Source organism: Pocillopora damicornis, chromosome 10 (assembly GCF_964200805.1).
Source record: "Pocillopora damicornis chromosome 10, jaPocDami1.2, whole genome shotgun sequence".
NCBI lineage: Eukaryota > Metazoa > Cnidaria > Anthozoa > Scleractinia > Pocilloporidae > Pocillopora > Pocillopora damicornis.
In genome coordinates, this window is record NC_142679.1 from 22,427,296 (window position 1) to 22,442,606 (window position 15,311).

Sequence of the window (15,311 nt, forward strand, 5' to 3'; positions counted from 1 at the left end):
AACCAAAATAAACTGTTTTTTCGACTCATATTATTCCTTAAAATCTTTATCCCGAGTATGAGATGGAATTTTTGATCTTCAAAAAAAAAATTGTTGAGCAAAGATTCTGGAAAAGACGTCAAGCACCCATTATCTCTCAAGTCTTAGCTTCTTGTCACCTCTGATCATACATGTCTATAGTTCAGAGATTATTATTGAAGAGAAGATTTGAATAAGTGTGAGGATAAAATCTTGACCCTTTTTCCATAAAATTGTACCAAAGCCTTTCATATCCCGAAAAAAAGGGTAATTTGGGGCTTGAGCACTTTCAAGCCGAAGTCAAAATACACTGTAGTATTCGTGGATTTTGTCGTGTGTGGTTATATAAAAACTTGTCATGTTGATGGGGCTAATTATTCGCTAGCACAGTTTGAAAACAACTGAAACGAGTCGGTTCCTGTTATTACAATCTCTTGCAGAAAAGAAGTGATAATTGTTTCGCAATAAAAAATCCAACTTTGCTCGAAAGTTCTTTGAAAAGACGTGAAGTGAAGCATAGACGGGGCTTTTCATTTCCTTGGCCCTTGCTCGAGAAACCCGCACCCCCTGTCAACCTTCCCTGTACAACAATCTCATAGCGTCTGAATTAAAGGCGGCGGGGGAGGAGGGGGAATTGGCACAAGACTCTTCTCCTCACATCGGTATAATGAATTATTTCGTCTAAATACTTACTCTTCTTGCAATAGAATACAAGAGGCTCGTGAGTATTTTGTCATTTTACAACCCAAGCTTTTGAAGTAAGATGAATACAAACGGATAAAATTTTAGGGAAATAGCTTTTGGAGAAGCCTAAAGTGAAAGTTTACCTCAGAGTAATTACTCACGTCTCTGCAATGCTGTTCATGAACGTTTTTGACTTTTCGATCCCATAGGATGGATAAGATGGCCAGTGGCGGACCTTTGTATTTTAAAAAGAAGTTGAGAGGCTTATTTAAACTTGACTGAAATAGCTCGGCTGGATCGACATAAAACCTGACACCGCTTTTCTACAGTTTCGAAATGAAAATTAATTATCATGGGCCAAATGAAGATTTAAAGAAAAAAGCAGTTCTTTAAACCTTTCGTTGAAACATGTTATAGGTAACAGAGCCTGACTCTTTGTCACAATTTGGCTTTTAAGTTGATCTTAATAATGTTTGTTCAAATTTCATAAGATCTAAATCTGAAGATTAGTGCATTTCCGGTTTTAATCTTTAAAAAAGTATTCACAATAGTTAATATGCTTTCAAACTGATGCACCCTAAAAGGCGTGAATGTTAGAAGCTTTTTACTCCCTGATGCTTCCTACGCGCGCAGATTATCGATAAGATGTAGATGTATAACTTGGTTTGGATAATTACCAATTTCGTAAAACTCGTAGCGATTATATTTTTTCTTAAAGATTCGTCTAATAAGGATAGCTTAGGCTTTTTCTGTCTTTGTTCAGAGTGAATACACTGAACAAAAACAACATTAACAAACAAAGAAAACGGAAGAGAACAAAAAAGCAACTATTCCAAATATATTTGGCCCCTTGTTTTAGGCAGAATAATAATCTAACCTGCATGAAGCGATATCGTCATAGCGAGTAAAATTAAGAAAGTATTCACATTTTTAGACAACATCTGTTGGCGAGTCTTATGTGTTCAGTAGATTTAATTTGGCATCACCGAAGAGATCACACTCCATGCAAGTTATTAAAAAACTGTCATGAATAATTTGCCACATAGATGGTTTGTTTCTCGGCTACTAAGTATGGGTTCTTTACCAATGTGATCTACAACTGGGCATGACAGTAGGAATGAAATCTCTTTATTTAAAGCACCTGGTAAGGGTAATTATCTTCTACGTTATTTGGTTCTGAAGTGTTTTAAGGTTAGGTAGATTAGTTTTTGAATAGACACTGAATCGCAGGGAGCTTTGTTCGCTCCACAATAAGGTTTTCATAACTAAAGGGTGGTCGTGTGGTCAGTTATTGTTATTAAAAATTCCTGATTATGGGACAAATATTAATTTTAAGGGAAGCGCGATCATTTTTTCCCAGGAAAGGAAATGAAATTGATCTAAGACGCTGAAGACCGAAAACTATTCACCCGTGTTGTTAGTCATGAAAAGTTTGGACTAAGAAAGTACTTACTGATAAAAACGCAAGAAAAGCCTTGAAAGAATCAGGAAAATGTCGAGTGCATAATAAATAAGAACGTTGACTTTTAGTTGAGGTTTAAAAGGGAAAGGAATATGAAGAAAGTAGTTTAATTCGTTGACCTGTAAACAGATTGCAATTAAGTAATAGAGGGCTTTTTCAGTGTTTGCATGACTTCGTCTACTCGTGAAGGAAGTTGGAAGTATCCGTGGAGCCGATTTTGCAAACATTCGGATGTGTCTCGGGGTTCCTTGACTTTCAAAAATTATTCCCTGGTTCTTAGATGATGGTAGAAAAATACTTGAAAAAATCACTAATACGGATGAACATAAAACGTCACTTCCTATCATCTTAGCGCACCTTTCTATCAACGACAGCGTACGCAATATCTCAGCTACACTCTGACAGATAATTTCCCTGTAAACCAAAGTTTAATAAGGAATCGAAAGGAATCAGAGACGATGATATATTTGACTACCGTATAAGCTGTTGCATGCGACAGATTTTTGCCGAGCAAAAATTTATGCTGACATCCTTACCGACGACACCACCTCTGACTAAAATCATCTGCGAGAAGAATTCAATTTAATACCAAGAAATCTAACTTAATACTTAATTCTCTTGAAGAAATGCCATGGATTTCATGTCGTTACGAAACTCTTGAAAACAGGAAGACTAAAAGCTGAATCTTCATAGCTTCAGCTACCTGTAATTTGTTCAAAAGTGTTTCTTCAATGAAATGTATATGGCAGCACTTTTCCAACTGGATAGACTGAAGAAATTCTGTTTTGAAGGCTGATTGTTGCTTGTTTTTAAACTCCCTAGCTTATTGGTTATTTCCTCATTCTTCAGGTTTTGTTATTAAGGGTTCAAGGTGTAGGTCAACCAGCGCAACCTTTAGATATCAAAGTCGTTCCTTTTTAGTTCAGAGTTTCAATTTACAAACCGCATTTTCTAGACTATGTTTATTTGTGCCTACTGCCTAATCTTTTTCGCACTTGTTCTTCAAAAAACTTTTTGTGTTTCGCTTTCTTAATAGTTCCAATAAGACCTAATGTCCCTAAATGATATAATGTGTCTGAATCATTTATTAATGCATGATTTCTTTTAAAAAAATAAATTACTGGCTCTCTCTCACATACATAGACGAAGAAGTTTAATTTCGGGCATGATTTTTAATCATAGCTAGAAAACAATCCACAGTACTGTAAATACTTTCCTGTTAACTTGTTTTGAGGGAAGCTGACATCATTCATCACATTTAACAAAACGTTTTGTTATGTAGTTTAAGGGTCTTTGTTAAATCTTTCCGTTTGGGTTTTTTTTCAGCGCCCAGTTTATCTTGTCTCTGTGTTTGATTTGCAAACGCCGTGACATGTCGTCGCGCCTCAAAAGTTTCAAGGAGCTTAGAATTTGAATTTTTTCCATTCACTTATCGATATACACTTTTGTACATAAAGCATGCTATTCATTTTTCTTTGTGGAGATTATTTGGTCATCACTGGTGAATTTAGAAAACGTTCAAAGTAATTTAAAGAAAGAAAGGAAAGTAGGCCCAGTTACTCCTGTAGGGGTATCGCAAAGAGACCTGGGAATTGTCTTGTGGTAATTTTGCTGTTTCTGATCGAACATTCATGAAAAGACGTTCATTAACCATTAAGAATTCCTGCTTTCCAGAACTTAAAATCGTCTGGAGTCGTAAAATTATAGTATTGAGCTTCCTGCTACTTTTGATTATGTATGTTTATAGTCCTGTAATTATTATTGAAGTAAATACATAGTTAAATAATAGAATAGAATATTTAACCTGTTTCTGTAACAAAGCCTCAAGTAGGTCCCTTGAAAAAAATTGAATATTTTGGGCATGGGTAATTATAACCTGAAGTCAAAACACACTGTTATATCCGCTGGGATGGTTGTGTGTGGTTATATAAAACCTCATCTTTATAGATATGGTTAATTATTCGCTTGCACAGAGACAAGTCGGTTGCTATGGTGACAATCTCCCGCCGAAAGTAATAAGTGTAGAGTATTTGAACGCATATTTAACTACGGCTGTCTCAATTTGTCTGATGTTCCTCGGCATAAAGTTGAAAAAACTCACTTAAGCTGTTCGTTGGAATTATAGCGAGCGTTTTGTGGGAACATGCTGTTTGTTTTCTACTGCTTTGTTCTCACCGTTTTGGCTTCTCTAATACCAGAAGGACAAGGTGAGATTTTCTTACAGTTATGTCCTAGCTCATGTTTGAGTACTATTTAAAAGTTTACCGAATCTTTATGTTACATTTTTATCATCCTTATAAACATAACTAAGCCTTGAGACATCCACACAAACTTCTTCCCGAAATATTTAAGAAAATAAACCAATTTTGACCAAGTTTCGCTCTAGATAGGCATAAGACAACGCTCATATTTTATAAAAATGTCAGAATTAAAATTCTAGGGAACATGAGTTTTAGGAAATTTTTACTTCAAAATAATTAATCAGGTCTCTGCAATGTTTTCCATAAACGTTCTCGACTTTTTGATGCGGCACAAAGGATAAGATGACTATAGGCAGATCTTCGAATTTTAAAACAAGTGGAAAGTCTTGTTGAACTCAGTTGAAATGGCTCGGCTGGATCAAATGAAAATTTGACACAGAAGTACAACCTTTCAAGTTATGTAATATAGTCTTTCGACTATAAATAACGTTTCGGGGAAAATAATTAAAAAGAAAAGAAAGAGCAACAGAGCTTTTTACTTTGGGCTGAAACGTGTTATTTGCATCAAAATTTGACCCTTTTGGTAAAATCTGGCTCTAAAGTTGATTCTTAAGTTGATTCAAATATTAAAATCCTATAAATTGACGACTTTGTGGATTGCGGGGAGCCTCTGCAGAAAGGAAGTTGTATTTGTTTATATACATAAATACCCACATGCATTCATTATACTTCCTAAAAAGGGCTTTTCAACCCAAACAGGTGGCTCTCACGGAAAAAATTTGTTAAACAAATTTTACGCAGTCCTGTGTGATCAAAATTTAGATCGTTCATCGTCCACTCGTGGAGTTTCTCAGAGTATTTAATTTTCAAAGGTTTTAAATTTCTCAGAGTATTTCATTTTTGTCAGTTTTTAAGTTTTTAAAAGCGCAAAAACAAAGGTGGCAAACACCACCTTGCTTTGCAAATGTGACACGAGTCTCAAAACAGACCGTTTCTGTCTGCTATCAAAGCAACTTTAATTTGGTAGCAAAGTCTTTTTTTTTCATCAAACACAGGTTTCACTGTGAGCTAAAAACAGATTTTCAAAACCTTGCAAGAGTGAATCTGCCAGTTATCTCATGCAATAAGGATCACGAGATTTTGACGAACTCAGGCAAAATAAATGAATTTCTATCGTCCGCGTCAGTATGGCGAAACAAGAGCGAAAATTATTTAGCACATTTCAATGATCGTAAAAAGATTTTAAGCCTTTTTGCTTTGAAGGAAATAAATGTGTTTGATTTTATTTTTCAAATACAGGAAAGTAAGTAGCTTAGTGCAGCTTGAAACTACGGATGTGTTCACTACAGAGGATGTATTTTTGAAAAAGAAGTCATCATTAATTGATGCAGATATCCTGTTTTGACTGACATGAAAATTTTTCCTCAGGCTCGATATTCTACACCTAACTTTGAGTCCTCACTTTCACTTAGTGCAGTAAATTTAAAACGCAAATTTATTCTTAAAGTTTATCGTACCATCAACACCAATCTGGATAATAAAGTTGTCCATCGAAAACGGAAATTTTCGAAAACACGCTCCTAATGAAGATAATGTGAAAATGCAGACTTTACCCTATGGCTTGAACGAAAAATTCTAGAAAAAGGAATTTGTCAAGAAACCGTTAGTACAGCATGCGGCGTCCTATTTTCTATCGCTTTTCAAGTTTTGTTGTCAATTACTACTCGGACATCAGATTCTAAAAAGCAGTCGCATGACTCCTTTCATCGTATTTCTACTTCACTCGACCAAAATGTGATATTTTAGGATTTATTGTTCCTGTTACACTCACTTACGCTCTTAAAATATGCATGCTCAAGGGTAAATTTCAGTCAGTTTGGTAAAAAAGTTTTAATATACAGGGGAGTTTTTAACTCCTTGAGTTATACGTCAGCAAGTTTAATTATCTCTCGCTTTGCTTTCATAATACTCAATATGGTCCAAATCTTCAGTCAAGCTACATATCAATGAAAACCCGTACGCATTTCATGAATTGAGTTTTTGAGCCGAGACTAAACAAAAGCTCCCCCAAAACGTTTTGACAGTAACCTTTTTTAACGAACTAAACATGCTCAGATGAGATTACCAGCATCATTACGTGATAAACACGAATTACTCTACATATCAACACAGGTTGATTGTAGACTTCGGCGTCGACTGATCGATCGATCATAATAGGTGATCGCATCAAAAAGTTATACTTTACTTAATATTAAATACTCATATTCCTTGTAATAATAACAAAGGGAATTTGTAGGGGTTCATCACAACGGGGACATTACTTTTTGCCGTGATCATTCAGAACAATATTTAAAACTACTCGACTGGTGTTCTATGCAAGACAGAAAACCAAAAATTCAAATTAAGGTAATGATTCAGGAGTAACACTGCTCTAAATTCGTGTATCGGAATGGCGTGCTGTACCAGCAGGAGTTCTTCAGGGGACCAAACTCGGCCCCTGGTTATTTCTAATAATGATTAATGACCTAAGTGTGGCGAATACGAACTTCTGGAAGTATGTAGATGATACTACCCTCGCTGAGTGTGTGGAAAAGAACGGAACCAGCTCGCTCGATGCAGTCGCGCTTTGATGAATTTGTTACAAAATCTCGTGCTGATGGTTTCCAGTTGAATGAATCGAAGTGCAAGGAACTTAGAATATCATTCACGAAGTCATAGAATTCTTTAGAGCCTGTTACTATCAACAACGCGAACATTGAGGTTGTTCCTTCAGTTAAATTACTAGGTGTTATGATATCGAATGATTTGAAGTGGAATGTGCACGTAGAAATGATATGTAAGAAAGTCGCTTCTCTACTTTCTTAGGCAATTAAAGCGCGCGAAAGTGCCAGCTAATGACCTTCTAGGTTTCTACATCATTTGCATACGCCCAGTTGTAGAGTGTGCATGTCCAGTCTATAATACCTCTCTACCGCAATATCTCTCCGATCAGTTAGAACGCCTGCAGAAGCGAGCACTACGCATAATAAGCACTAATGATTTATCTTATAGACAGGCTTTAGAAGTTATTAACATACCTGCTTTGTATGACAGGAGAGAGGTGATTGGTAACTCAATGTTTCAAGAGATAAGAAACGGCAACAATCACAAGCTTTATTCACTACTTCCGCCACCTTACCTTGGCACGTTGCGAACACGGAAAAATCGCGAGTTCCAAGTCCTGCGTTTTAAAACCAATCGTTTTACTTACTTACGTATTACCCATCATGTCTGTGTGGCACATGGGCAGCAACGAAATCCTTCCAACCCTGTCTATCTTTAGCCAGTTTTTCAATGGTGCTCCAGCTGTAATTGAGCCCCCTTAGTCTCTTCTCTACTGTCCTGCGCCAAGTTGTTTTCGGGCGCCCTCTGCTTCGTTTGCCTTCAGGTGTCCAGTGCATTGCATGACCGATCCGCCTCCATCTTATCCTGTTGACAAGTGTATGAATATCCTCCTGCTTGGTTTGCCTCAGTAGCTGGTCGTTTGATATTTTCTGAGGCCAGAAGATTATCAGAATCTTCCTGAGGTTAGCTGTGTGGAAGGATGTCCTGTCCTCTTACCCTGATCTTTGTTGGGGAAGGGACATTAACACACATGGCCTCCGTATTCTTCAAGCTAATTCTCAAGCCGACCTGGTTGCTGAACATGCTGAGCCGGTCTGTCTTTTCCTGAATGTGCTGTCGTGTGTGGGACAATAGGGCTGTATCATCTGCGAAGTCGAGGTCTTCGAGTATAGTAAAAGGGGTCCATCAAAGGCCTCTTCGCTGATCTTCCATTGTTCGACAAAGGACCCAGTCGATAGCAATATTGAATAGCATGGACGAGAGGACACATCCCTGCCGTACACTGGTTTTAACTTCAAAACTTAGATCTCCCTGACCGATGCAACATGTGAAATTTAAGTAGAAGCATTTGATGATATTAATAATGCGTTGTGGAATGCCATATGCTCTCAGAATCTACCAAAGACTGTCCCTGTGAATGCTGTCGAACGCTTTCTCATAGTCGATGAAATTTATATACAACTCGCTGTTCCACTCAGTACATTGCTCAAGTATGTTCCGCAGTGTGAAAATATTGTCCGTACATCCACGCCCCTTGCGAATACCAGATTGCTCGTTCCGCAGGAGGTCATCAACAGCTTGGGTGATGCACTGTATAATGACCTTGCAAAAGATTTTACTCGGCACAGACAAAAGGGTAATTCCTCGCCAGTTGTTACAATCACTTAGAGACCCTTTCTTTGGTATCTTGATCATCACACTTCTTTGGTATCTTGATTATCACACTCCAATGTCAGCTCCTCTCCTCGCCTTGACATCCCGAAGGGATCTCCGCCATTTCCCATTGATCAACAGATGGTCAATTTGATTTCTATCCCTGCCATTCGGGGAACACCATGTGATTTTATGGATCTGGAAAAAGGGTGCCCCCTATCACTAGATTGTTAGTTGTGCAAAACTCAACAAGCCTTTCTCCATTTCACTGATGATGCCACTCCCGTGTCTTCCCATCACTCTGTCACTGCCTGAGTTATCGGCACCAACTTTGGCATTTAGATCCCCCATGATGATGATTGTACAACTCATATATATATTAATTGATCTGATTTCGAATAATTTTAGTTGTATCTTAATTAATTTAGTGTTTACATAATGATAAGCTTTATTATTGTTAAATTCTTATGAATGAACTTTCTTAATTTATCATTATATAATTTATAGTTATAATTAATTTACGTTTTACATTTGTAAAAATTATCGTAATTCAGCCCTCGGCTGCAAGGGTAATTTTAATAAAACTATCTATCTATCTAAAGTTCCAGTTTTAGTTAAAGTTCCTAGCACAACATAGCAACTTTCTAACTTAGTAGATTCTTTCTCTAGGTAATTGCCGCAATTTAAAGTTCACCAGTTTTCCTAAACTCGGCTTCCGGTTGAAGAATCACACGGTTCGAACTATTGACGTTGTCAACGAGGATCTCTGCATGTTTCAATGCTACCTGGAACCTAACTGCGTCAGTTATAACTTCTGTAAGATAAAACAGTCGTCTGGAAAACACAAGTGTGATCTGAATAACGCGACTATTGAACACGATGAAGACCTGGTGCAAAACGGAAGTTGTATTTACCGTGGAGCAGAGGTGAGGATGAATTCTATGGGCTAAAAGTATTATTCATTGTCCGAGAAAGCTTTAATACCGGACCAAGGGATACCCTAGCCTCTCTAACCCGTTAATTTTACCCGCTTGCAAGGGGAACAAATGAACCCATGCAAGGGACCTGTCACGCCTGCAAAAATGTCATTTTAAATTTATCTCTTCCATTCTTTCCTAAGAATGCTTGTAAGCAGAATCCTTGCAAGAATAATGCAACATGCCAAGTTGGGTTTACAGACAGAGACTATCAGTGTTTGTGTGTTAATGGATCTGGATTTAAAGGCCATAATTGTGACGAGGGTAAGGAATCCTATATTTTTATTAAGAAGGAAACATAATGTATAGGTGATACGCTCCTAAAGCCTCTCCCTCGATTGAAGTTCTTTTAGGTGATTGGGCAGACTCATTTGAAAGGGATGAGTACGAAACAATCCCGAACACGGCAATAGTTTGATAGTCACAGCACATCGCAGGTGAAAGCTTTTGGCTTTCATGGCTTGCGAGAAGGATAATCCAGAATGGCACAAGTTATTCAAAATAAAAATTAGGACTTACATATGAACAACTCTTTTGCTTCTCATGGTTCATCTTGGAACGGGATTTTATCACTCATTTTTGTTTTTTACCCCTGTCATTCAGTCTCAATTTTCTTTAACGCGGTTTCTTACACACCATCTACACGAACAAACTGTAATTTCTCATTTTCCTTTTTTTACGAGGCAATGTCAACAAAACTAAGTACAAAGTCTACGCAAAGATCAGATGTGACCCCATATCTAGATAAAACATGAAAATCTTTAAGGAAACCAACTTAGATGGAGTCCATCGTCTTCTCTTTCCTTTTATAGACATAGACGAGTGCTTGTCTGGTAAACACAGCTGTGAGGGTAATACGACATGCAATAACACCATTGGGTCGTACTGTTTTTTTTAACTATTTTTTGTTGATTTAGATACCAACGAATGCACTGAAGGAAAACACGACTGTGATGTAAATGCTGAGTGTAACAATACCTTGGCATCCTACAAATGCACTTGTAAAGATGGATATGAGGGAAATGGAACCAACTGCACAGGTCAGTAACAAGCCAAGGTACCAAACAATGTCAAAATAACTCTCATATACTGATGGCATTTAATTTTGTTGTCATAGACATAGATGAGTGTTTAAAGGAAATACACGATTGTGATGTGAATGCTGTGTGTAACAACACCCAGGGATCTTATAAGTGCACTTGTGAAGATGGATTTCAAGGAAATGGAACTAAATGCACTGGTAACTAGTTCTGACATATTCACACTCCGTCTTTTATCTTTAGTTTTTCAGATTAGTGAGAGAAAAGGTCTCAATTACATTATTTTCCTTTTCGTGTTCTAGATCAAGATGAGTGTATGAACGGAACACATGACTGTCATTTTAAAAACTAAGTGTAACAATACCCTAAGATCTTACAATTGCTCGTATAAAGATGGAATTCAAGGAAATGGAACTGAATATACACGTAACTAGTTGCAACATACCATACTCTCTATTTTCTCGATGATACCTGTCGTGTGGCAAAAAGGAATGACCACAAATCAAAAATGTTTTTTGTTGAGTTAGATACCAACGAATGCACTGAAGGAAAACACGACTGTGATTTAAATGCTGAGTGTGACAATACCTTGGTATCCTACAAATGCACTTGTAAAGATGGATATGAAGGAAATGGAACCAACTGCACAGGACAGTAACAAGCCAAGGTACCAAACAATGTCAAAATAACTTTCATATACTGATGGGATTTAATTTTGTTGTCACAGACACAGATGAGTGTTTAAAGGAAATACACGCTTGTGATGTGAATGCTGTGTGTAACAATACCCTGGGATCTTACAAATGCACTTGTAAAGATGGATATGAGGGAAATGGAACCAACTGCACAGGTCAGTCACAAACCAAGGTACCAAACAATGTTTTCACAATTAAAAAAAGTTAACTGTCAAACCAATTGATGTAAACTTGGCTGCTTCAGACAAGAAACGCGGTATTGACAACATGTAAGTTATTGGTTGAACAGACGCCGGCACGAGACTAGCAAAATTGAAGGATGCTCTGCAAGTGAACACTATTCCAAAACTTTTGGCGTATTGATAGTGCTGTTTGTTTCCTCCTTTATTTAGAGAAATTATGGTCTGTTATCATTTGCGAGGGAGGAAATAAGACCATAAGTTGTGATATTGACCAAAGAACTATCGAAGTTGTCGATGCAAATTATGGTAGACTGGACTCAAACACTTGCCATCATTCCGAAGTTAGCGATACAGACTGCAAAGCTGCGAACCCTCTTTTCTTTGTGCGGTTGAAGTGCAACGAAGAAGCTAGTTGCGAGATACATGCAGATTTTTCAGTTTTTGGTGATCCATGCCAAGGCACATATAAATACTTGGAAGTCAAATACAAGTGTGTGAATTTAGGTTAGTGCCTATAGCTATTGTTGTATGCTGTGAACTGGGAGGAGAAATGGCCTTTTGCTACTATTTAATTAGGACGCATTTATTTTAGAAATGTCTTAGGCGCTAGATCACCCTTCCATTTTCAGTCGGGAGTGTATTAGGAAAAAAAAATACGCAAAGCAGCAATTGCTAATATGGTCAGTATTCAAGTATCAAATCTTTTCACGAATTCATACCTTCACACTTTAATCAAAGACATGGCGGATAAGCATTCATTTAGTTCTGGAGTTTCAGTTTCATTTTCTCTCGAGTGGCGCCCTCAAAAGCAAAGGAAAACTCGACAAGGTGGTCTGGGATAGATTTTATGCACTAAGGAAGAAGTTCTGAACTGCCGTCTGGTCGGTGAATCCTGGATGGATCATGTGTACACCAAAGGAGTGCAAACTGAAAATTTTCAAGACATATGCAGAAAAATTCAATATTAGCATGCCAGACCATTTTCCTGCATAAATGGTGAGATAAAAAAAGGTTCAATTCAATAATTCTGGATCGCACATTCGTGTACGTTGCTGATGAGTACTGCTGCCGAACTAGAAGCAAATGAAAATTTAGAGGTACCCTCTGTCTTGACTCCTGGTTAATCATTCAGTAGCGCAACGAGATAGACTTATTGTATACATTGAAGAGAGAATGTCCACTACAACCGAGCGAAAATGGAAATTCGTGGTACATCTCAAAAATTTAAAATTCTTCATATTTTCTCTGACGATACCCTATAGTGGCTTGAGAAACGTGATGGAATTTTTTTTCCAGAAATATCTTTTTAAACCTTCATAAAATAAAGAAGCCGTCACGAGCCAAAATGTCCTGAAAGGCGTCCTAAAAATACGTGATTGGTACCTTCCCATAGAATTCGCCCTTTTGAATTCGCATTATAGAAAGAACCGTTTCCTGCTTTCAACATTGCTGTTGAAGTCTTTGCAAGTAACTTGACTTCAATCTTACGCCAGTGAATAAAATTTAGAGGTCACGGTAAGCCGATGAAATTAACTAAAATTCACCCTGGAATAATTTGTAATTTAGCGTGTTTTTTAAGGGACATTTTTTGTACCCGGTAAAACATCGGAGAAATTGAAATTGACATTCTTAAGATAATAAATGCTGGCCTAAAATGGGGTGTAAAAATTAGTTTCGGGCTTTTTACCAGCGCCGGGTAGGAAGCATCTTAAAATAGCGGTTATCACAACAAAAGCGTGTCAACCGGAAGTCAACAAATAGCACATTCTACAAACCCATACGCAAAGGATTATAAAATGTATACATTCTAATTAATCCATTCTGTCGTCAGTAATCCACAGCGCTGAAGAACTGCATTTTTAGATCCTCTGAACAAGATATTGACCAAATATTTATTTCCGTGAGCATTTCAAAATTAGTGTCGCCCTGAGCCGGATCAACTTACATGGTTTTTTTCAATTTTCCCAGCTTATTTTTTCATGATCTTTTAGAAGCAAAACAAAATACCAAGAAGCTACACGAATAGACGAAACCTAAATTCCCATCATGTAGATATACTACAGCAGTCAGCAAGTAAGTCTATTGGGAACTTTTTCATGCTTTGAGCATGAAAAACTGAGGCAGCGACACACGTTTTCCCAAAGGTGAACATTGCGACCTCTTATACTCATATATTTTTTTTTCTTCTTTTTCAAGGAAGCAACGTTGAATAATCGATCTAATCTATACAAAAGCGGAGAGGAAAAAGTGTGATTATGCGATTGTTAGACCCTGAGGTTTTAACAGCATGAGGAACGAGAAGCAGCTAAAAAAGTGAACGGAACATTCAATTATTAATTATTTGTTAGCTGAACTATTTTACAGGGCTTTCAAGGAAACGAACAAATTGACGACATCTAGGAAAAACAATAGCGACCATTTCATTACATCGACAACCTAGTTCTTAGATTGGGGTGGGAAGGGAGAAACCTTGGGAACGAGGTTGCGACATCAGTAAATGAATTCCAAAATTAGCGACACGAATATCCTACCTTAAAAGGCTTCAGAGACAGCTATTAGAACAAAATAGGAATCGGGTGAGAATAGGGTTACCACCATTTTATCCATCTTAGGGGCACATTTAATTGACACACTTCATTATAATCAGTCGTCGTCGTTAACAATCCTAGAGCGTATACAGGACGGCGACAAAGATTTTCTCCCCATGCTCCCGACGAACTTTACGGCATGACTAAATGAAAGTTCTGATGGAACATTTCAATAACATTGACTTAGCCACTCATTCCTCAACGCTGACATGCGCATTCCTCGCGAAGCGACTGCAGTTTTTTCGATGAATGCTTCTTGCGACTAACTGTAAAAAAGGATTAAGTATACAAATATTTTGTTGAAGGCATACGTTCATTGTTACCAGTTGTTCACAGTTAATTGACGTGAATTTCCCAATTTTTAAAGCCACGGTGCTCAGTACTCATTGAAAGCCCGGAAATTAATTGTATACCTGCTTTTATAAAAACATTTCCTTTTCCAAGGATTCGAAATTTCAAGCGATTCAGAGCTTTACCGGGCAAAGAAAATGTCGCTTGAAAAAGTGCACGAAATAGAGAATTTTTAGTACGCGAATTTTTAGCGATCGTTGAAAGTTTCCCGTGGCGCAACAATTCAAATCTACAGGTCTTTAAATTGACTAAAAAACTTGGTTAACCTTCAAAGAGACATTTCTATGCTTAAAACAGAGTTTTAATGCCATGCAACTTAGATCAGAGCAGATTGTTTGGGAGGGGATGAGATATGTTTATTTCAGCTGTTTTCATGACAAGTGGGGTGTTCTAAGTTTTAATTTTTTTTGGTTTTAAAAGATATATTTAAACAAATTAAACTCACCACGTTCGTTGGTCTACCAATGGGTATCTTTAAAAAATTATCAAGGAAATTGGTTCTCTATCATGTGCCATCTCCTGCTCGGTGCTAGTGGGCATTCGCTCTTAAATGGTGAATTAGATACTGCAGAGGCTTACCAAAATAACGGAAAAACCACGTATCAAATCATTTACCTTCATCAGACAAACCGAAAGAGAAAAAATCTAGGGAGACCCAACTCCGTAAGAGGACAATTGGCTTGTCATAGACACCCCGATAGGCCAGTTTAAAAGGGTATTCGCGACCCTTTAAAGAGCGCCAAAGACCAAGAGAAATTTTCTCTCTCGCCTCAAAATACAAAACACCAAGAGACGGAGAATTAGAGCTCAATGCAGTAAAAGAGTTAAAATTTTGCAAGCAAAAGTTTCAAAAACC